At 46.3% G+C, this 22,986-nt stretch overlaps 1 pseudogene; it reads left to right on the forward strand.

The window, feature by feature from the left end:
• Window positions 1–587: 587 nt before the first annotated feature.
• Window positions 588–21,118, forward strand: LOC141238508 (mitochondrial fission regulator 2-like; annotated as a pseudogene).
• Window positions 21,119–22,986: the final 1,868 nt, after the last annotated feature.

The following is a 22,986-nucleotide window of genomic DNA, read 5'->3' on the forward strand; positions in this document are numbered from 1 at the left end:
GCACCTGGTGGACGCAGCACGGCTCGGGTGGTCACTCTTGGCCGAAGTGATCTGAATACCAACTGTGAGTAAAGCTGTGAAAACTGCAATGCACGTCTCTGAGCTTCCTTGTCACACCACTACCACTATCATCATTCCCTGCTTCACCAGCTGCCCTGAGGCTATACCTCTCCCGTTGGGGGTTATACCATCCACGCTGCACAACCACACCACCGGCCTCAGCGGTCTGCCCTGCAGCGGCGGCTTCATAGCTGCAATCAACGGGTGGCGTAGTCGAACTCTATAACATCTTAATGCCGAGCACTGCCTCTTAGTTTGACCACCCTGGGCACGGACCGGGTCACCGCCACGAGGACTACTACCCCTGTCAGATCCGGCTCCGGGTATCCCCCGCATGCGCAACGCAGCACAACATGGCCCAGGGGGCGCGTCACAATGATTTATCAAAACTACAGCAAGGAGCCCAGTAACATCACTGGATTCGGGGTCTCGGCCCCCACATCATGCTGCTCTCAGATGAGGTAGCATAAACCTGGTGACAGATTCCCTTTAGTAACATCAGACACGATCTTCCATCCAACAAGTCAATGGACCCGAATAATTCAGACTCAGGATTTCTGACTATGATGTTGGCCAGGAGAGTGTGTGAAAAGAGTCTCCTTCCTGCAGACGATCATGCCTTTCAGCTTTGGAAGATGAGCTGCTGCAGCAGAGAGTACAGATTGCTGCCATTGTTGCCCTACAACCGTCACAAGCCGCACAGTCTCGTAAGCCATTGTTTTTGTAATCCTTATAAATCACTTAATGGGTTAAACAGGTCAAGCTTTTGCTATGTATTTGGTATGATTTGATCTCGTTTTTGTTTCTCAGATACAGAATCAATGTGCTCATTTAGCTGCCCAGGTAATGCCCTCTCACCCCCATCTTCAGCTTCTCCACCACTTTCCGCACAGTTTTTGCAATTTACAACCCCAGTAGCTCCGCTGCCCCCTCCTCCTCCTCCTCCTCCTCCTCCACCACCCCCAGTCCCATCTTCCCAACTAAAATCTGCACTTGATATTATAAGAGAACGTAAAGCTTCTCACAAATGCAGCCCGACGGAAAGTGAGGCTTCAGAGAAAGGCAGTGTGGATCAGCTCCCCAGTATGATGGATGTGTTAAAAGGCATGAATTCCATCAAGCTTCGGGCGGTCGAAAGGTCATTTTATAGATTTTCTTTAAATATATATTTTTTATTACAGACATGCGTGAAATAGAATGAAGGAGAAAACTGTAAAAAAAAAAAAAATCTGTCACTGAGCCTGCATCTTTCCCTGCACATGACTGCTGATCTCATGAGCTGTCATGTGCCTTTAACAGCCGCAGTCGGATCCGAGATCCACCCGCAGCTGTTAACCAGTTAAATACCGCTGTCAATCACTAGCAGTGGCATTTAATACACACCTGCCAGAAGCTCGTCACAAGACACACCCATAGGCGTCCCTGTCATGTGATTGCGGGGTGCCAATGTGTTGTCATGACAGCCGGGGGTCTGCAGAAGACCCCTGGCTGTCATTGTAGATCCCCTGTGGCCGGCATTCATAGGAGATTGTGATTTCTGCTATACATAGCAGTGCTGAAGCCCTGCTATGTGTAGCACAGGTAATCAGATGATTGCAGCTTCAAGTCTCCTAAGAGGACTATTGCTGCCAGTAAAAAGTAAAAAAAGTTTTAAAAAACATAAAGGTTTAAATCACGCCCTTTTGCCCTATTGAAAATAAAACCATTAAAAAAATATACGCATATTTGGTATCGCTGTATTCAGAAATCTCCGATCTATCAAAATATAAAGTAAATTAATCAGATCGGTAAACGGCGTAACGACAAAAAAAATCTAAACTCCAGAATTATGTTTTTCTTTTTTTGCCTCCGCAAACATAACAGGCGATCAAAACATTGTATCTACCTCAAAATTATATAAATAAAAACGTCCGCTGAGGGCGCAAAAAATAAGCCCTAACCTGGCCCTAGACCCGAAAAATGGAGATGCTACGGGTCTCGGAAAATGGCGACATAAGCGATTTTTTTTAATTTTTTTTTTACAAACTTCTGATTTTTTTTTTCACCACTCACATATAAAAGAACCAATACATGTTTGGTATCTATGAACTCGTACTGACCTGGGAATCATAATGGCTGGTCAGCTTTAGCATTTAGTGAACATGGTAAATAAAAAAAAAAAATTACAATTGTGGAAATGCACTTTTTTGCAATTTCACCGCACTTGGAATTTTTTTCCCGTTTTCCAGTACACGATATGGTAAAATAAATGATGTCAATCAAAAGAACAACTTGTCCCGCAAAAAAAAAAGGTACCGTACAGACCAAAAGTTTGGACACACCTTCTCATTTAAAGATTTTTCTGTATTTTCATGACTATGAAAATTGTACATTCACACTGAAGACATCAAAACTATGAATTAACACATGTGGAATTATATACTTAACAAAAAAGTGTGAAACAACTGAAAATATGTCTTATATTCTAGGTTTTTCAAAGTAGCCACCTTTTGCTTTGATAACTGCTTTGCACACTCTTGGCATTCTCTTGATGAGCTTCAAGAGGTAGTCACCGGAAATGGTCTTCCAACAATCTTGAAGGAATTCCCAGAGATGATTAGCACTTGTTGGCCCTTTTGCCTTCACTCTGCGGTCCAGCTCACCCCAAACCATCTTGATTGGGTTCAAGTCTGGTGACTGTGGAGGCCAGGTCATCTGGTGTAGCACCCCATCACTCTCCTTCTTGGTCAAATAGCCCTTACACAGCCTGGAGGTGTGTTTGGGTTCATCGTCATGTTGAAAAATAAATGATGGTCCAACTAAACGCAAACCAGATGGAATAGCATGCCGCTGTAAGATGCTGTGATAGCCATGCTTGTTCAGTATGCCTTCAATTTTGAATAAATCCCCAACAGTGTCACCAGCAAAGCACCCCCACACCATCACACCTCCTCATCCATGCTTCACGGTGGGAACCAGGCATGTAGAGTCCATTCTTTCACCTTTTCTGCGTCGCACAAAAACACGGTGGTTGGAACCAAAGATCTCAAATTTGGACTCATCAGACCAAAGCTCAGATTTCCACTGGTCTAATGTCCATTCCTTGTGTTCTTTAGCCCAAACAAGTCTCTTCTGCTTGTTGCCTGTCCTTAGCAGTGATTTCCTAGCAGCTATTTTACCATGAAGGCCTGCTGCCCAAAGTCTCCTCTTAACAGTTGTTGAAGAGAAGTGTCTGCTGCTAGAACTCTGTGTGGCATTGACCGGGTCTCTAATCTGAGCTGCTGTTAACCTGTGATTTCTGAGGCTGGTGACTCGGATAAACTTATCCTCAGAAGCAGAGGTGACTCTTGGTCTTCCTTTCCTGGGGAAGTCCTCATGCGAGCCAGTTTCTTTAAACCAGACAATGTGAACTGAGGTCTAAGATGGCAGACATACAAGAAACAGAGGCATGTTCACACTAGCAAAAAAGAAGCAAGACAAAAATATATCTCATACCCTACCATAATTATATATAAATGTAAAGCAAAATTGCATAATAAATATAGGGTACTTAGTGAACTATTTTTGATCAAAAAAAGTATACAAGCCGTCCCACCAGCGGCAAGGTGACCCTAAATTGGGACGGTACCTATACTGCCTATATTAAAAACCTTACTGTATATCAAAGTTGAAGTAATGCATATAAAAGGGTAGACAAATAGGACCGGGTCCCAACTCCAGACCACCTAGGCCCGTGGTAAGCTACATATATACCAATCAGCTCAACAAAGGGCATGCCACACCCTTAAATTGCACAGAATGCAAACAAGTCAAAAAACCAGACAATGTGAACTGAGGTCTAAGATGGCAGACATACAAGAAACAGAGGCATGTTCACACTAGCAAAAAAGAAGCAAGACAAAAATATATCTCATACCCTACCATAATTATATATAAATGTAAAGCAAAATTGCATAATAAATATAGGGTACTTAGTGAACTATTTTTGATCAAAAAAAGTATACAAGCCGTCCCACCAGCGGCAAGGTGACCCTAAATTGGGACGGTACCTATACTGCCTATATTAAAAACCTTACTGTATATCAAAGTTGAAGTAATGCATATAAAAGGGTAGACAAATAGGACCGGGTCCCAACTCCAGACCACCTAGGCCCGTGGTAAGCTACATATATACCAATCAGCTCAACAAAGGGCATGCCACACCCTTAAATTGCACAGAATGCAAACAAGTCAAAAAACCAGACAATGTGAACTGAGGTCTAAGATGGCAGACATACAAGAAACAGAGGCATGTTCACACTAGCAAAAAAGAAGCAAGACAAAAATATATCTCATACCCTACCATAATTATATATAAATGTAAAGCAAAATTGCATAATAAATATAGGGTACTTAGTGAACTATTTTTGATCAAAAAAAGTATACAAGCCGTCCCACCAGCGGCAAGGTGACCCTAAATTGGGACGGTACCTATACTGCCTATATTAAAAACCTTACTGTATATCAAAGTTGAAGTAATGCATATAAAAGGGTAGACAAATAGGACCGGGTCCCAACTCCAGACCACCTAGGCCCGTGGTAAGCTACATATATACCAATCAGCTCAACAAAGGGCATGCCACACCCTTAAATTGCACAGAATGCAAACAAGTCAAAAAACCAGACAATGTGAACTGAGGTCTAAGATGGCAGACATACAAGAAACAGAGGCATGTTCACACTAGCAAAAAAGAAGCAAGACAAAAATATATCTCATACCCTACCATAATTATATATAAATGTAAAGCAAAATTGCATAATAAATATAGGGTACTTAGTGAACTATTTTTGATCAAAAAAAGTATACAAGCCGTCCCACCAGCGGCAAGGTGACCCTAAATTGGGACGGTACCTATACTGCCTATATTAAAAACCTTACTGTATATCAAAGTTGAAGTAATGCATATAAAAGGGTAGACAAATAGGACCGGGTCCCAACTCCAGACCACCTAGGCCCGTGGTAAGCTACATATATACCAATCAGCTCAACAAAGGGCATGCCACACCCTTAAATTGCACAGAATGCAAACAAGTCAAAAAACCAGACAATGTGAACTGAGGTCTAAGATGGCAGACATACAAGAAACAGAGGCATGTTCACATTAGCAAAAAAGAACCTTGCGGCAAGGTTTTTAATATAGGCAGTATAGGTACCGTCCCAATTTAGGGTCACCTTGCCGCTGGTGGGACGGCTTGTATACTTTTTTTGATCAAAAATAGTTCACTAAGTACCCTATATTTATTATGCAATTTTGCTTTACATTTATATATAATTATGGTAGGGTATGAGATATATTTTTGTCTTGCTTCTTTTTTGCTAGTGTGAACATGCCTCTGTTTCTTGTATGTCTGCCATCTTAGACCTCAGTTCACATTGTCTGGTTTTTTGACTTGTTTGCATTCTGTGCAATTTAAGGGTGTGGCATGCCCTTTGTTGAGCTGATTGGTATATATGTAGCTTACCACGGGCCTAGGTGGTCTGGAGTTGGGACCCGGTCCTATTTGTCTACCCTTTTATATGCATTACTTCAACTTTGATATACAGTAAAGTTTTTAATATAGGCAGTATAGGTACCGTCCCAATTTAGGGTCACCTTGCCGCTGGTGGGACGGCTTGTATACTTTTTTTGATCAAAAATAGTTCACTAAGTACCCTATATTTATTATGCAATTTTGCTTTACATTTATATATAATTATGGTAGGGTATGAGATATATTTTTGTCTTGCTTCTTTTTTGCTAGTGTGAACATGCCTCTGTTTCTTGTATGTCTGCCATCTTAGACCTCAGTTCACATTGTCTGGTTTTTTGACTTGTTTGCATTCTGTGCAATTTAAGGGTGTGGCATGCCCTTTGTTGAGCTGATTGGTATATATGTAGCTTACCACGGGCCTAGGTGGTCTGGAGTTGGGACCCGGTCCTATTTGTCTACCCTTTTATATGCATTACTTCAACTTTGATATACAGTAAGGTTTTTAATATAGGCAGTATAGGTACCGTCCCAATTTAGGGTCACCTTGCCGCTGGTGGGACGGCTTGTATACTTTTTTTGATCAAAAATAGTTCACTAAGTACCCTATATTTATTATGCAATTTTGCTTTACATTTATATATAATTATGGTAGGGTATGAGATATATTTTTGTCTTGCTTCTTTTTTGCTAGTGTGAACATGCCTCTGTTTCTTGTATGTCTGCCATCTTAGACCTCAGTTCACATTGTCTGGTTTTTTGACTTGTTTGCATTCTGTGCAATTTAAGGGTGTGGCATGCCCTTTGTTGAGCTGATTGGTATATATGTAGCTTACCACGGGCCTAGGTGGTCTGGAGTTGGGACCCGGTCCTATTTGTCTACCCTTTTATATGCATTACTTCAACTTTGATATACAGTAAGGTTTTTAATATAGGCAGTATAGGTACCGTCCCAATTTAGGGTCACCTTGCCGCTGGTGGGACGGCTTGTATACTTTTTTTGATCAAAAATAGTTCACTAAGTACCCTATATTTATTATGCAATTTTGCTTTACATTTATATATAATTATGGTAGGGTATGAGATATATTTTTGTCTTGCTTCTTTTTTGCTAGTGTGAACATGCCTCTGTTTCTTGTATGTCTGCCATCTTAGACCTCAGTTCACATTGTCTGGTTTTTTGACTTGTTTGCATTCTGTGCAATTTAAGGGTGTGGCATGCCCTTTGTTGAGCTGATTGGTATATATGTAGCTTACCGCGGGCCTAGGTGGTCTGGAGTTGGGACCCGGTCCTATTTGTCTACCCTTTTAGATGCATTACTTCAACTTTGATATACAGTAAGGTTTTTAATATAGGCAGTATAGGTACCGTCCCAATTTAGGGTCACCTTGCCGCTGGTGGGACGGCTTGTATACTTTTTTTGATCAAAAATAGTTCACTAAGTACCCTATATTTATTATGCAATTTTGCTTTACATTTATATATAATTATGGTAGGGTATGAGATATATTTTTGTCTTGCTTCTTTTTTGCTAGTGTGAACATGCCTCTGTTTCTTGTATGTCTGCCATCTTAGACCTCAGTTCACATTGTCTGGTTTTTTGACTTGTTTGCATTCTGTGCAATTTAAGGGTGTGGCATGCCCTTTGTTGAGCTGATTGGTATATATGTAGCTTACCACGGGCCTAGGTGGTCTGGAGTTGGGACCCGGTCCTATTTGTCTACCCTTTTATATGCATTACTTCAACTTTGATATACAGTAAGGTTTTTAATATAGGCAGTATAGGTACCGTCCCAATTTAGGGTCACCTTGCCGCTGGTGGGACGGCTTGTATACTTTTTTTGATCAAAAATAGTTCACTAAGTACCCTATATTTATTATGCAATTTTGCTTTACATTTATATATAATTATGGTAGGGTATGAGATATATTTTTGTCTTGCTTCTTTTTTGCTAGTGTGAACATGCCTCTGTTTCTTGTATGTCTGCCATCTTAGACCTCAGTTCACATTGTCTGGTTTTTTGACTTGTTTGCATTCTGTGCAATTTAAGGGTGTGGCATGCCCTTTGTTGAGCTGATTGGTATATATGTAGCTTACCACGGGCCTAGGTGGTCTGGAGTTGGGACCCGGTCCTATTTGTCTACCCTTTTATATGCATTACTTCAACTTTGATATACAGTAAGGTTTTTAATATAGGCAGTATAGGTACCGTCCCAATTTAGGGTCACCTTGCCGCTGGTGGGACGGCTTGTATACTTTTTTTGATCAAAAATAGTTCACTAAGTACCCTATATTTATTATGCAATTTTGCTTTACATTTATATATAATTATGGTAGGGTATGAGATATATTTTTGTCTTGCTTCTTTTTTGCGAGCCAGTTTCTTTGTAGCGATTGATGGTTTTTGCAACTGCACTTGGGGACACTTTCAAAGTTTGCCCAATTTTTCGGACTGACTGACCTTCATTTCTTAAAGTAATGATGGCCACTCGTTTTTCTTTACTTAGCTGCTTTTTTCTTGCCATAATAAAAATTCTAACAGTCTATTCAGTAGGACTATCAGCTATGTATCCACCAGACTTCTTCACAACACAACTGATGGTCCCAACCCCATTTATAAGGCAAGAAATCCCACTGATTAAACCTGACAGGGCACACCTGTGAAGTGAAAACCATTGACGGTGACTACCTCTTGAAGCTCATCAAGAGAATGCCAAGAGTTTGCAGAGCAGTCATCAAAGCAAAAGGTGGCTACTTTGAAGAACCTAGAATATAAGACATATTTTCAGTTGGTTCACACTTTTTTGTTAGGTATATAATTTCACATGTGTTAATTCATAGTTTTGATGCCTTCAGTGTGAATGTACAATTTTCATAGTCATGAAAAAACAGAAAAATCTTTAAATGAGAAGGTGTGTCAATCTTTTGGTCTGTACTGTATATTGACAAAAAATAAAAAACTTGGCTCTGGGAATAAGAGTAGAAAAAAATGAAAGGGCAAAAACAGAAAATTGCAAGGTCATGAATGGGGTTAACAATGCTGTACCCTTCTCTGGAAGTCCCACATATAATGAATGTAGCAGTGGCGTGAATGCTTGAGAAGGCTCAAATATAATGTGTCTCTTCCAAGCCCCATTCATGGTGGGGGTCTTCCATGCGGACCTCCTGCGATCAGCAGGCTTATCCTGTGGATATGACTAGCCCAGGGGAATGGGGATGACTCGGTACCCGGGCCTTTAGCCTGGCCTTTAGGGATGTCACGGTGGTCGGCTCCCGGGCCCGTACTCTGGGCCTCTCTTTTAAAAGGGTTGGTGTTGTAAAAGAAAGAGTTTGTGACGCCACCTGTGGCTTCTGGTGAGGATCACCAGTGCTGCGCAGTCCACTGAGGCAGGTGATAAGGCAGCTTGATGGTATAGCTCCCCACAGGTAGAGCTGGGCCTCAGGGCAGTATAGGAACGGGGATGCAGGACAAAGAGACTCCGCCGGGCCAGATCAAGAACAGGGATGGACACAATAGTCACTTCAGTACCTTTTACTGGTGGAATTTCAGGCACTCCCAGGAGCACTGTAGGGTGAAGGTTGTATGTCCAGATCCTCCCCAATGAGCAGGTTTTGGGCCTCCTGGTTCTGGCTTCTGCGTAGTAAGTTTCTGACCTGCCTGGAGCTAGGCCTAACTTTGCCTCTGTCCTGCGCTGGCTGACCTTGTGGTAGGGCCTTCTCTTGGAGAGCACGCTCACGACCTACGGGGCCTATGTGTCTCCTGGCTCTGGTACGTATCAGCACTTTAGCGATCCTGGGACCTGTAGTTCTCCAGGGATTCCAGTTTATCTTACTGGGTCGTGGAGATCCCGGCAAGCTTCGGTAACTACTTCTTCTTCGGGGTGAGCTAGTTAAGCTCCTCTGCCCCCTATGAACTAACTCTCTACTCTTCGCCTTCGGCCTACTCGGACCCTCAATAGGCTACTCACACTAACGGCAGCGTGCCGCGTTTCACCGATCTTATGGCGCCGACACACCTACAGCTCACCTCACTGAGCTACACGTGAGTCTAGAACGTGCTCCACTGCAGACTGACCTCTCTCAGGCTTTTGCACTGCAGGAACTCTCACAACAGGTTTGCTTTCTGTCGTCTCCAGTCTAGACTAACTGCTGCCTGGCTCCACCTTCCCTTATATATCTCCCTAAGGAGCTCCCTCTGGTGGTCTGAGGTGGAAGTTGGAGATGTGTGAATGGTTATGGGGGCCTCTTGTGGAGGAATCCTTCAGTACACCCTCCTGGGTCTGTGATACCAAGCACAGCTGGGCTTCACATTCCCCCCTAGTTAAACTCAGCACTCCCGGGCTGAAGTACATTTTATAACAACAGTAACAATAGGAAACATAAGCAATACTAGAACACTCTTCCCTTTATGGGAGGCACGGATCTTAAACGTTGCAGAAACAATACAAATACAGAGTGTCCTCAGAATCCAAGTCTCCTATGGTGAGGTTCCCATACAGGATGTCCATCTCACAAGGTAGAGTACTTTGGTAGTTTTGAGGGACCTGTCCTAAACCCTCTACGCAGGCCCTGGGGTGGCTGCAGGGCATGAAGATCCGAGTTGGACCTCCAAAAGAGCCACTCCAGATAGGTTTTCCTTCTGAGGTCACCTGAAAGGGGCACTCCAGGGAGCGCAATTATATACAATAAGAGTTTTTGGGCTGCACACAGTCCTCAGCCATGCAGTTCATTATGCAAATAAAGAATTAATAGGAAAAAGCACAAATTGATAAGCATGCATGAAAACAAACAGTTACGCAATACATTACAATTTAATACTCAATACCCCAGGGGTAACTATCTACATTCTCTGAAATTTTGCTACTTTACTCAGTGTACCTAGCAGGAGGTTTACCTCTTGTGCTGCGTACTGATCTGCATAGTGCTGTGGTTAGTGGAGTGTCAGTATCTGTATCCTCAGTTACCCTACCAGTTTTACATGTAACCATGTTGTAAAATTGCCTTAACCTCTCTCTTGGACTGGCAAGTCTACCATTGGCTGGGCCCTCTTGCTCCGCTCCTGCCGGGGATCCTTCATCCGGGGATACTTCTTGAGCTGGCTCTTCTGCAGCACTTACAGGTTCAACTTGCTGTGGAGGGTTTTCTGGCTGTTCATAGAATTGGAGTACTGGAATGATTACTGCACCTCCTATTTGAGGCCAATCCGCTGGGAAGTCTCCAAGGTCAGTGTGTATCACTGTTTCTTTAGGTTCTTCCTGGGTTGTGAAAGACACTTCTTCCTGAGTCTTTAGTAGATGTAGACACAACTTCAGGTGGTCCCTAGATATTGTCGCAGTTGTTCTTCCTCCATCTTTGCTGATCAAACACGTCTTCCTGTTGTCAAACCTTGAATTCAACACAGTGTAGGGTTCTCTCTCCCACTGGTCATCAAGCTTGTGTTTCCTCCGCTTCCTTTTCAATACCACTTCTCCTGGTGTGAAGGGTTCTGCTGGTGCACTTCTGTTGTATTGTGCCTCTTGTTTATCCCTCACCCGAGTGAGACTGTCTTCGACACAGGCTTGGACTCTCCTGTACTGCTCCTGTCTGGTCGTGTCCCAGTCCTCAGTGGTCACATCAGCTTCAGGTTCTACCACACCAAGCTTCAGGTCCATGGGCAACTTCCCTGGTCTTGCACGCATGAGATATGCCGGAGTGCAATTGGTGGAACTTACTGGTATGTGATTATACAGATCCACTAGGTCAGGTAGTAGGTCTGGCCACTGGCTTCTCTCTTCTAGTGGTATAGTCTTCAGTAGATCGATGATGATGTTATTCATCTTTTCACAGAGACCGTTAGTTTGGGGGTGGTACGGTGTAGTCCTGATCTTTTTATACCCGTACAGATGGCAGAACTCTTTGAACAATTCAGCCTCAAAGGCCGTGCCTTGGTCAGTCAGTACCTGTCCAGGCTATCCATGGGACCTGCAGAAGTACGCTTGGAACGTCTTAGCTGCTGTCTCTGCTGTCAGGTCTTTGATAGGGGAGACCACCAGGACCCTGGAGTAGTGATCCACCATGGTCAGGGCATAGGAGTATCCTGACCGACTGGGTGACAACTTGACATGGTCCAGGGCCACGATCTCCAGAGGGCGAGTCGTCTTGATGGGTTGCAGGGGTGCCTTCTGGCTGCTGTAGTCTTTTCTTCTGAGGCTACAGGGTCCACAGTCTCTGCACCACCTCTCAATGAAGCTGCGCATCCCCACCCAGTAGAATCGACACTTCAACAGGGTCTCTAGCTTTTTCTAGCCAAAGTGCCCCGCCTGATCGTGGTAGGTCTCCAACACCATCTGGATGTCCGTCTTGGGGACCACTATCTGCCACACCATCTCGAGGGTTTTGGGATTGACGTACCTCCGGCACAACTTCTCACGGTAGATAAACAGCCGGCTTCTCTCATTCCACAGCTGCTTTGCTTGGAGAGCCGCATCCTTCTCCAGGGAGGAACCTTCTTGGGTTATCAGCTCCTTGATACGGCTGACAACCGGGTCGCTGTCCTGGGTCTCTTTCCAGCTGTGGTGAGGCAAAGGGTTTAACGTCTTACCGCGTTGCTTCCTGGAGGCTCGTAGCTCGTGGGCCATCCCATTCCGGTGGAAGGCAGGTAGTTCAACCTCTTCCAGGTCATCCACTTCTTCTTCTGTGTCTGACTGGTGAGGCATCCTGGACAGGGCATCGGCGTTGGCGTTCTTGCGGCCCGCCCGGTACTTTATGGTGAATTGGTAGTTTGACAGCCGAGCCATCCATCGCTATTCCATGGCTCCCAGCTTGGCTGTTTGAAGATGAGTTAAGGGGGTATTGTCAGTGTAGGCAGTAAACTTGCTGGAGGCTAGGTAGTGCTTGAACTTTTCTGTGATGGCCCAGACCAAGGCCAGGAACTCCAACTTGAAGCTGCTATAGTTCTCTGGGTTCCTCTCGGTCGGGCGGAGCTTCCTGCTTGCATACGCGATGACTTTCTCCTGGCCATTCTGCTTCTGACTTAAGACAGTGCCCAGGCCTTCATTGCTGGCATCTGTATACAGCAGGAATGTTTGGCTGTAGTCAGCGTAGGCTAGGATCTCATCACCTGTCAGGATCTCCTTCATCTCTTGAAATGATTCAGCCTGTTCTTTACCCCAGTGGAATGGAGGGTTTTTGCTTTTGGGGGACTGCCCTACCAGGAGGTCTTGCAGAGGAGCTGCCTTCTTAGTGTAGTCCTTTACAAACCTCCGGTAGTATCCGACTAGTCCCAAGAACTGACGCACCTCCTTGAGGTTCTTCGGCTCCGGCCACTTCTGGATGGCAGTAACTTTCTCCGGGTCTGGTGCTACCCCTTCCGGACTGACAATGTGCCCCAGGTACTGTACCTTTCTCTTGAGCAGGTGGCACTTTGAGGGCTTCAACTTCATCCCGTACCGGGACAGTGACTCAAATACCTCTGCCAGGTGTTTCAGGTGGTCCTCGTACGTTCTGGAGTACACAATTACGTCATCCAGGTAAAGTAACACAGTCTCGAAGATGCGGTGTCCCAGGCAGCACTCCATCAGTCTCTGGAACGTTCCGGGGGCATTTTAGAGTCAAAACGGCATGCTGTTGAACTCGCAGAGTCCCATCGGGGTGGTGAAGGCCGTCTTCTCCCGATTCTCCTCAGCCACAGCGACCTGCCAGTAACCACTAGTGAGGTCAAGGGTAGAAAAGTAATTTGCAGACTTTAAGGCAGCTAGGGACTCTTCTATGCGTGGTAAAGGGTATGCATCTTTATGTGTAATGCGATTTACTTGACGGTAATCTACACACATTCTCATGCTCCCATCCTTTTTCCTAACCAGCACTAGGGGAGCCGCCCAGGGACTACAACTATCCCTAATTACTCCCGCCTTCCTCATGTCATGCAGCATTTCTTTTGCCTTCTGGTAGTGAGCTGGGGGTATAGGCCTATAACGTTCTTTAATTGGGGAATGGTTGCCTGTGGAGATATGATGTTGAACCCCCTTAACCCTCCCAAAGTCAAGTGGATGTTTACTGAACACCTGCGAGTATTCTTGAACCACCCGGTGTACACCCTGTTTTTGATGGGCAGGAGTGGTGTCTGTCCCAACATGGAGCTGTTGACACCAATCCTCCACCTGGGTTGCAGGGTCATTATCTTCCACTTCTTCTGGTGAAGTTAAGGACTCCGCCACATGGATACAGTTGTTGTTGACAGCATGTAGTTTAGCAACAGTGGCATAACGTGGCAGTTTGACCTCATCTTCCCCTAGGTTAAGAAGACGGACAGGCACCCTCCCATTACGTACATCTACCACCCCCCTGGCGGTTAAGAGCGTGGGTCTGTGCTCAGAGCAAAGGGGTTCTACTACCGCCTGGTAGCTCTGTCCTCTAAGACCTATGGCAGCTCTACACCAGATGAGCATTTCACTCATTGGGGGAACAACAATGGGTATAGGGTCTGTTACCCTCACGTTACCGATTTCACCATCTGTTAATTGTACTTGCTGTTGATACATCAAGACGCGGATTTCTCTCTGCAGCGCCCTCCTCTGTCTCGGTCTGGCAGTGTCAGCGATCTCTTGGAGCAAGAACACAACCTCTCCCAAACAGTTACCAACAACATTAGTGCCTAGTACCATATATGGGTTGCTGTCATCAGGGTTAGTCTCCACTACAATAAGTCCCTGGTCCTTCAGCTCCACTCTCCCCACCTTACAGTCACATTCTTAACCCCGAGTAGGTTAAGGGGGAGTCCATTTGATGCATATACAGACAAATTTGGAGCTGGCGGACGCAGATCGTCCATGGACCAGTACCTCTTGTAGAGGACTTCAGGTATGATGGTTACCTGAGATCCTGTGTCCAGCAGGGCATGCATCGGGATCCCGTCCAATACAATGGACAGGAAAGGTCTTCCTCCGACGAACCTGTTGTACCAGTCTGATGGACCTGGTGAGTCTACTCCTGGGTGGCGGCCTTCGGACCCAGGGTTTTCTCGTTTAAGGGACAATTCAGGGCGATGTGTCCTGTCTTATGGCATCGGTAACAGATCGGTTCCCTTGGTGGACGGCGTTGGTCACTGGTCCTCGGCGAGGGTGGTGTTGGCCTCCTCCTCCTCCGCATCCAGGGGACATCCTCAGGGCTATCAGCTAGCAGGATCTTCCCTCCTCCCTCAGGCTCCGTCCGCAGCTGCAGGGCACTCAGCACGGTGGTCAGGGTTTTACTCAACTGACGCACCTCTGAGCGCAGACTGTCCAGGTCTTTAGGGGACGTTGTTGGAACCTTAGCTTCAGCAGTCACTGGAGAAAAGGTGGGCGTTGCAGGCTCTGGGGTTGCCCCACCCTGGTAACATTGGATGGCATTTGTCTCCAGGGGCTGTAGTCCTTTTATAGCCATGTCCTTTAGATTGTCAAAGGTGGCATCTGGATGATCCAGGGACCACCAACGCACAGTCCTGCTCTCCTCTGGAGACTTCAGTCCCCGGACAAACTGTTCCTTCAGCATTTTGTTCTCATTCTCAAAGCTGGTCGGACTAACCTGGTTCAGAGCCCGCAGGGCCCCTTGAAGATGCCAGGCGTAGTCACGAACATAGTCCTCTGGTTGTTGGGAGCAGCTGTAGAACCTCATCCGGAGGTCCGCCTCAGTAAGGTCCTCAAAGACAGTATGTAGTTTTTGGAATATTGCGGACACTATCCCCGGTCTGCGGCCGACCATGTTTCCACTTCCCGCTCCGCAGCACCGGTCAGCTGTCCTAATACAACGGCAGCTCTTTGTTTGCCGGTCATAGAGTACATGTCCAAAATACCACATATCTTCCGCTTAAATCCAGACAGGGTATCTGGTTTGCCGTTGTACTGGCGGAGCCACTTTTCTCCAGGAATGTACGGTAAAGTCATAGGAATAACAGGTGTTACAGGCGCTGCTGGTGGAGCGGCGGCTTCGGCCTGCCCATTATCGGGGGCGTTGACCGGTAGGTCGGCGTTCTGCTGTTCGACGGACATCTTAGCGCCCCCCTAGTTAACCGTGGCCTACCTTCTGGTTTTTCTTCCGGTAGGCCGCAGCTCCGCAGGTGACGGTTGTCTTCAGGACCTTGCGTCGCTTGCATCCTACGTCAGAGCGTTCAGCGACGCTCCGTACAGGACCTGGCGCTTCCTGATTTGACATCAAGGCGTGGGGTGTGTCCGGGACTTCGTGCTCTTTTGCAGGTACGCCCCTTATTTTCCCGCGGTTACGCCCTTCTTCTCGCTCAACGGCCCAACAATGGCGGCTATCTTCACCACAACTTTTCGTACACAGTTCAAAATAAAGGCGCACAGTACCCGGTGGCAACGGGCAAAACACGGTGTCGTTGCAGTGGGCACGTGATCCTGTTTGCGACGCCAGGAAAGAGATGACTAGCCCAGGGGAATGGGGATGACTCGGTACCCGGGCCTTTAGGGATGTCGCGGTGGTCGGCTCCCGGGCCCGTACTCTGAGCCTCTCTTTTAAAAGGGTTGGTCTTGTAAAAGAAAGAGTTCGTGACGCCACCTGTGGCTTCTGGTGAGGATCACCAGCGCTGCGCAGTCCACTGAGGCTGGTGATAAGGCAGCTTGATGGTATAGCTCCCCACAGGTAGAGCTGGGCCTCAGGGCAGTATAGGAACGGGGATGCAGGACAAAGAGACTCCGCCGGGCCAGATCAAGAACAGGGACGGACACAATAGTCACTTCAGTACCTTTTACTGGTGGAATTTCAGGCACTCCCCGGAGCACTGTAGGGTGAAGGGTGTATGTCCGGATCCTCCCCAATGAGCAGGTTTTGGGCCTCCTGGTTCTGGCTTCTGCGTAGTAAGTTTCTGACCTGCCTGGAGCTAGGCCTAACTTTGTCTCTGTCCTGCGCTGGCTGACCTTGTGGTAGGGCCTTCTCTTGGAGTGCACGCTCCCAACCTACGGGGCCTATGTGTCTCCTGGCTCTGGTACATATCAGCACTTTAGCGCTCCTGGGACCTGTAGTTCTCCAGGGATTCCAGTTTATCTTACTGGGTCGTGGAGATCCTGGCAAGCTTCGGACCCGGTGTCCGGTAACTACTTCTTCTTCGGGGTGAGCTAGTTAAGCTCCTCTGCCCCCTATGAACTAACTCTCTACTCTTCGCCTTCGGCCTACTCGGACCCTCAATAGGCTACTCACACTAACGGCAGCGTGCCGCGTTTCACCGATCTTATGGCGCCGGCACACCTAAAGCTCACCTCACTGAGCTACACGTGAGTCTAGAACGTGCTCCACTGCAGACTGACCTCTCTCAGGCTTTTGCACTGCAGGAACTCTCACAACAGGTTTGCTTTCTGTCGTCTCCAGTCTAGACTAACTGCTGCCTGGCTCCACCTTCCCTTATATATCTCCCTAAGGAGCTCCCTCTGGTGGTCTGAGGTGGAAGGTGGAGATGTGTGAATGGTTATGGGGGCCTCTTGTGGAGGAATCCTTCAATACACCCTCCTGGGTCTGTGATACCAAGCACAGCTGGGCTTCACAGATAGGTGATAACTTGCAAAGTTAAAATTAACTTATGCAAACATGATTTCAATAATTATATTAGGTTTAACATTTCAGAGTAGTCTGTCCCTAATCATAAATATGCTGTATTAGCCCCACTAATAGGATCTTAGACAAGTCTTTTCAGAAAATGGATAGCAGGTGATTGATTCATTTTTTTAGAAAAAGTCTGTAAAAAAAAATCTTATTAGACATAGCAGCAATGAACGAAAAGTGGTTTGTATGAAGAGCTAAGTTATAGCCTGTCAGCCCGTCTGTTACAGAATGGCAGTGATGTTTATTTTCACTGCTTTTTCACTTTAGATCCCCTGGTGGGAAACCCTCAACCAGGAAAGACAAGAAGAGATGTTCACTTAATGATCCCACAGACCCTGCAGCCATTATAGCCAAAGCCTTGAAGCAGAAGTTTGCGCACAGAAATGGTGATGACGCTGTCAATAAAGAAAATAGATCTCATGAGGAGTCTCCGTTCTCCAGTCCTGAAGCCCCAATGGTACTGTTTGTAAATCTTACATGACTGACCAACCAAAAATCAGGCTTATGAAAGATCGTGAATGGAAGGTTTGTTGCTGGATCTTTAAACGGTTTATCCAGGACTATTTTATCTTTTTACTATAAGCCTAAAAACTAACAGGCAGGTTGTTACTAACAGTGGCAACTACCTGCCTGTTGTATCCGGTGCCGGCTCGGAGAGGTCACCGACCACTGTCGCCGGCGATTCAGCTGCTCCAAGTCAACAGAGCAGCTCTTCTTCTTCCAGGCTGCTCTGTTGATGGGGCGTGGCTACCGACGTTAGGCAACTTGTGAGTCGGCTGCCAATCAGCATGACGTCAGCAGTCACGATCCATCAAGAGACCAGAGCAGAAGAGAAGCCGCTGCTCTGTAGACATGATATTAGCAGAAGCCGCTGAATTGCTGTGACCGCTCTGTGTCAGCAGAGATCTGTGCAGGGCACAACAGACTGGTAGTTAGCAACTACCTACCTGTTAGTTCTTAGGTCAATAGTTAAAAAAATGTAATAGTCCTAGATAACCCCTTTTAACATTATATACTTGGCAGCAATTATCTATCGTGTGACGTGGCCATAAGACTAAGTCAACTGTATAACATGGTCCTTGACTGTATAACATGGTCTATTACTGACCAGTGATAAGAAAGTATAAAAGCACGGACAACCCCATTTATTTGAAATATGGTTCCTAATGTTGGCGGCACTAGCTACAGATATAGACCCTAATTGCTCTATAGGGGTTGTCCATCAATAAAGACAATTTTTTTAAATACTTAAATGCATGCATTTTTAGCTAAAAATAATTTTTTGGAATTGGATTTGATTAAAAATTTTGCACCGTTTGCCTTTTGTAGTCTCTATCTTGCACTGTCTAAGAATCCATCAGTGAGCTTATTATAACAGTTCAATAGGAGAGAACTGTTATAACAAGAGAAGGAGAGTACCTTTTTTTATGTCTTTTTCTGACATCATCTCAGCTGGTTTAAGACCACTGACCACATCAAAGTTGAATGTGCAGGGAAACAAATAGTCTGTAAAAGCCAAATGGTGCAATATATTTAATGAAACCAAAATGCACAAAATATATCTTTAAGTCCACAAAGATGCAACATGCACCAATTGGCAGAACGGGGAATTTTTATCCCCAATGGAGAACTTTTATCCCTGTTACAAAATATGTGCCGCAGGTCAGATGCATGACCGCTGGGAGTCTACCGGAAAAAGCCGAGCAGCTACCTAGGGAATGAATGGAGCAGCTGTCAAGCATGTGCCTTTGCTGAAGCATTCGTCATCGAAACCAATTTTTTACACTGTTGATACTACATAGTAAAAAAAACATAGTTCTTATAGATGCTATATAACCCTTTTAAGGCAACCCACATACTCTAAAATCTAGACCTTTCGGCTGCGTGCCCACGATGCGTTTTTCATGCGTTTCCACTGCGGAATTTCCGCAGTGGAAACTCATTAAAAACGCTTGGTAATCTGCACCACATGGTCCTCAATGGCATTCCGCAATGTCAATGCACATGCTGCGGATTATTCCGCAGCGTTTCTGCGGCGCTCAAAAATCCGCAGCATGTTCATTAATTTTGCGGAAGCGCAGCGGAATTGCCGCCATTGACTTGCATTGAGACGCATATAATCCGTGTCTATACGTTTGTACATGTGGATTATATGCGTTTCTATGTGCGGATGGTACCCAGTTCTGGAGGAGAGAAGACTCTCATCCAGACCTGGGTACCATTGTACCTGTGAAAAAAAGAATAAAATAATAAATAAAGTTTATATTTACCTTCTCGCGGGCCGGCCGGCAGCGCTTATCTTCCAGGACCTGAGATGACGTCGCGATCATGTGACCGCAGGCTGTCTCGCGATATGCCGGCAACCCGGAAGGACCGCGACAACACACGCGGCAGCACATGCGGCAGGGGATCGGTAAGTATAGCTTTATTTTTTACAGTCACACTATATAAATCCATGCTGTTTGCATGGATTTATATAGTGTGACCTAGTTGTCAAGCACTTTCCAAGTGATGCTATCGGGGCTCGGTTAGCTGCATGCATCACACACACCCCATTTCCGAGGGACAGCTCAACGGTGCTCCCATTAGTACAGTAATGCAGGCACGACAAATCATGTCCCTGGCTGGAGTGGGGAGGGGGAAGCACACCCAGTGATGTAGGAGCAGGGGGGGATGGTTTCTGGGCATAGGTAGGAGCCCATTGGTTGGAAGTCACCTGGGCTCATACACAGAGAGGGAGGTATATAAGGTGTCTTCATCTTAGTCGAGTAGAGTCAGTTCAGTCAGGAGGAGAAGAGAAAAGGAGTTCAACCAGGAGGGCTGACAGGGAGCTGTGGCTCAGTCTGGGCCCAGCTCCACGAGGCAGGCCTAGAGTGAAGGCCAGAGCCAGAAGAAAGGACAGAAACAGAAAGGAACAGAAAGGAAAGTAAGAAGGAACAGAACACCAAGAGAGGCCCAGAGACACGAAGGCAGAAGGAAACCTAAGGACCCAGGAGATTACAGGTGACGGGTTGGCAGAACAGGGTACCGGATCCCAAGTTGGTGGAGGCGACTAATCCTTAACCAAGAACCGGTGGTCGCAATCATTTAGTGGTGCGACCCCTTACTACACCTACTAGAAAGGCACACCACATAGGGTCAGGGAAGTGGGTACCCAGCCCTCCCAGGAGAAGATCAGAGGCAGCTGGACAAAAGTAGTGTCATTGGTGGGGCACGGCTGACGAAAGGATAGAAGGGAGTCCTGTGCCACACTCTGGAATTACCTGGGGGTTGACCGAGCCCCCTGCCTGGTGGAAGCAGCACGGCTCGGGCGGTCCTACCTGTGCACAAGTGAACTGGATGAGAACTGTGAGTAAAAAGCTTGAACTGCAACGCCTTGTCTCTGTGCTTTCTCACCGTATGCAGCACTACTGGTACTGGGACGCCCGTGCACCATAACCCCCACCGTCTACTACACTGCCCTGGGGCTTCACTCTTCCCGTCGGGAGTCACACTACCTCAGCTGCATACACCATCAGCCCCAGCGGTCTGCCTTGCAGCGGCGGTTCGCACTGACCGCAATCCACGGGTGGCGTAGTCGGACATTATCCCATAAAAGCCCCCACAAAAGACCGCCATTGGCCTGACCACACTGAGCCACGGGCCCGGGTCACCGCCACGGAGACTACAACCCCCAGAAGCCCGGTTCCGGGTGTCCCTCGGCCCAGGGGGCGAGTCAAATGCACGATCTGCATGCATTTTTTCTGGCAAGGGAGATGCAGAAACGCTGCAGAAATTTTCTGCTTCATTTCTGCATCGTGGGCACATACCCTTATTGGGTAGAAGTGTTTTAACTAATTGAATCGTTGACTGATCCTTCACGATTTTCCCAGTGTATATATGAATGTATATCTGGTTCTAACTTTTCCTATGTTCTTCACTTGTAGTTTGGGCGCCACCTGCTTAAGCCTATTGGGAAAAGAACACAGAAGGAAATTACAAGAAAGCAAGTTCATGTCTGAGTTGATGTTCATACCCCTGATGAAGCCATAATCACTTGGCGTAACGCGTAGGTTATTTATATCCTTCCTTTTTCTTTGAGCAGCTTTATTCTTGGCTAGTGTTGAGCGATACCTTCCGATATCGGGAAATATCGGATCGGATTGGATCGGACCGATACCGAAAAAGTATCGGATATCGCCGATTCCGATACCGGAAACCAATGCAAGTCAATGGGACAGAAATATCGGAATGAAAATAAACCCTTTCTTTCCTTGTAGGTTAATTCTACATGAAGGAAAACAACTAAGAATAATGTAGAATGTATTGGGGGAGGTGGGGGAGACAATAAAGGCATAGAGGTTTAGCCCTATCAAATGGAATAGCAGGAATTAATTTTTTTTTTTAAGACGTTCTGAGTTACGGAAATATTGACTATGTTAAGTATTTTTATATTTTGTCAGATATTTATGTTTCACTACTTCCATGCTCTTCACCTTCTTTTTTACTTCTCCCACACTTTCTCCTTCATCATCCTCAGCATCTTTTTCATCCACTTCTTCTTCACCTTCTTCATCTTCTTCTTCTTCACCTTCTTCGTATTATTCTTTTTTTTTACATTCATCATATTCTACTTTTTCATCTTCTTCATCTTCTTCTTCTTCATCATATTCTTATTTGTGGCAGGCATTCCTCTAGTTGTTATCTATAAAAGGTTGGACATTACACCTTTCGTTCTGCCCGTCACAAAAGATTTACAACAGGATTTGTCCGCGTTCAGTTTGGCCTGCAGCAGCAGGTCTTTTCCAGGGGCATCACGAGGAGGAACGGACTCACCCCCATACACTGCTTAGTCATCTTCTGCTTATAATTTAGATATTATCTTTTGCTCTGATTTTTAGTCTTATGCTTAATGTTCTTCCGCTTTTTGTTCTGCAGCTTCTTGTATTTCTGCTTCTTGGTTTTCTGTCTCTTGTTCTTCTGTATCTTGGTGCTTGTCTTCTCTTCTTTGTCCTCTTGGTCAACTTCTTCAGGGTCATCTTCTTGGTCTTCTTCGGGGTGGTCTTCAGGGTCGTCGTCTTCGGGGGTCCTCGTCTTCGGGGTCCTCGTCTTCTTCGGGTTGGTCTTCTGGGTCCTCATCTTCGGGGTCCTCGTCTTCTTCGGGGTGGTCTTCAGGGACCTCGTCTTCTTCGGGGTGGTCTTCAGGGCCCTCGTCTTCTTCGGGGTGGTCTTCAGGGTCCTCGTCTTCAGGGTCGTCGTCTTCGGGGTCCTCGTCTTCTTAGGGTTGGTCTTCAGGGTCCTCGTCTTCAGGGTCCTCGTCAGGGAGATCTAGAGTGATTACCAAGAACCATTTCAAAAAGCTTGAACTTGGAAATGTAGCAGAAGGTACAAGAAAGCTGAGGAACTACCGAGGACCAGCTGACGGTACTGGAACCCGGATGGGTAGCAGAAGGTACAAGAGCCAATGAAACTGCCGAAGACCAGCTGACGGTACTGGAACTCGGTTACTAAGCAGGAGGTACCTGTGCCAGAAAGCACTACCAAGGACCAGCAGACGTTGGTGGAACTTGGATACCGAGAAGGAGGCACCTAATCCAAAGGCACTGTCGAGAACCAGTTGACGGTACTGGAACCCGGATGGGTAGTAGAAGGTACAAGAGCAAATGGAACTACCGAGGACCAGCTGACGGTACTGGAACCCGGATGGGTAGCAGAAGGTACAAGAGCCAATGGAACTGCCGAAGACCAGCTGACGGTACTGGAACTCGGTTACTAAGCAGGAGGTACCTGTGCCAGAAAGCACTACCAAGGACCAGCAGACATTGGTGGAACTTGGATACCGAGAAGGAGGCACCTAATCCAAAGGCACTGCCGAGAACCAGCTGACGGT

This window comes from Phyllobates terribilis, unplaced genomic scaffold (assembly GCF_046119375.1).
Source record: "Phyllobates terribilis strain yellow unplaced genomic scaffold, ASM4611937v1 Scaffold_742__1_contigs__length_732941, whole genome shotgun sequence".
In the NCBI taxonomy this organism is placed as follows: domain Eukaryota; kingdom Metazoa; phylum Chordata; class Amphibia; order Anura; family Dendrobatidae; genus Phyllobates; species Phyllobates terribilis.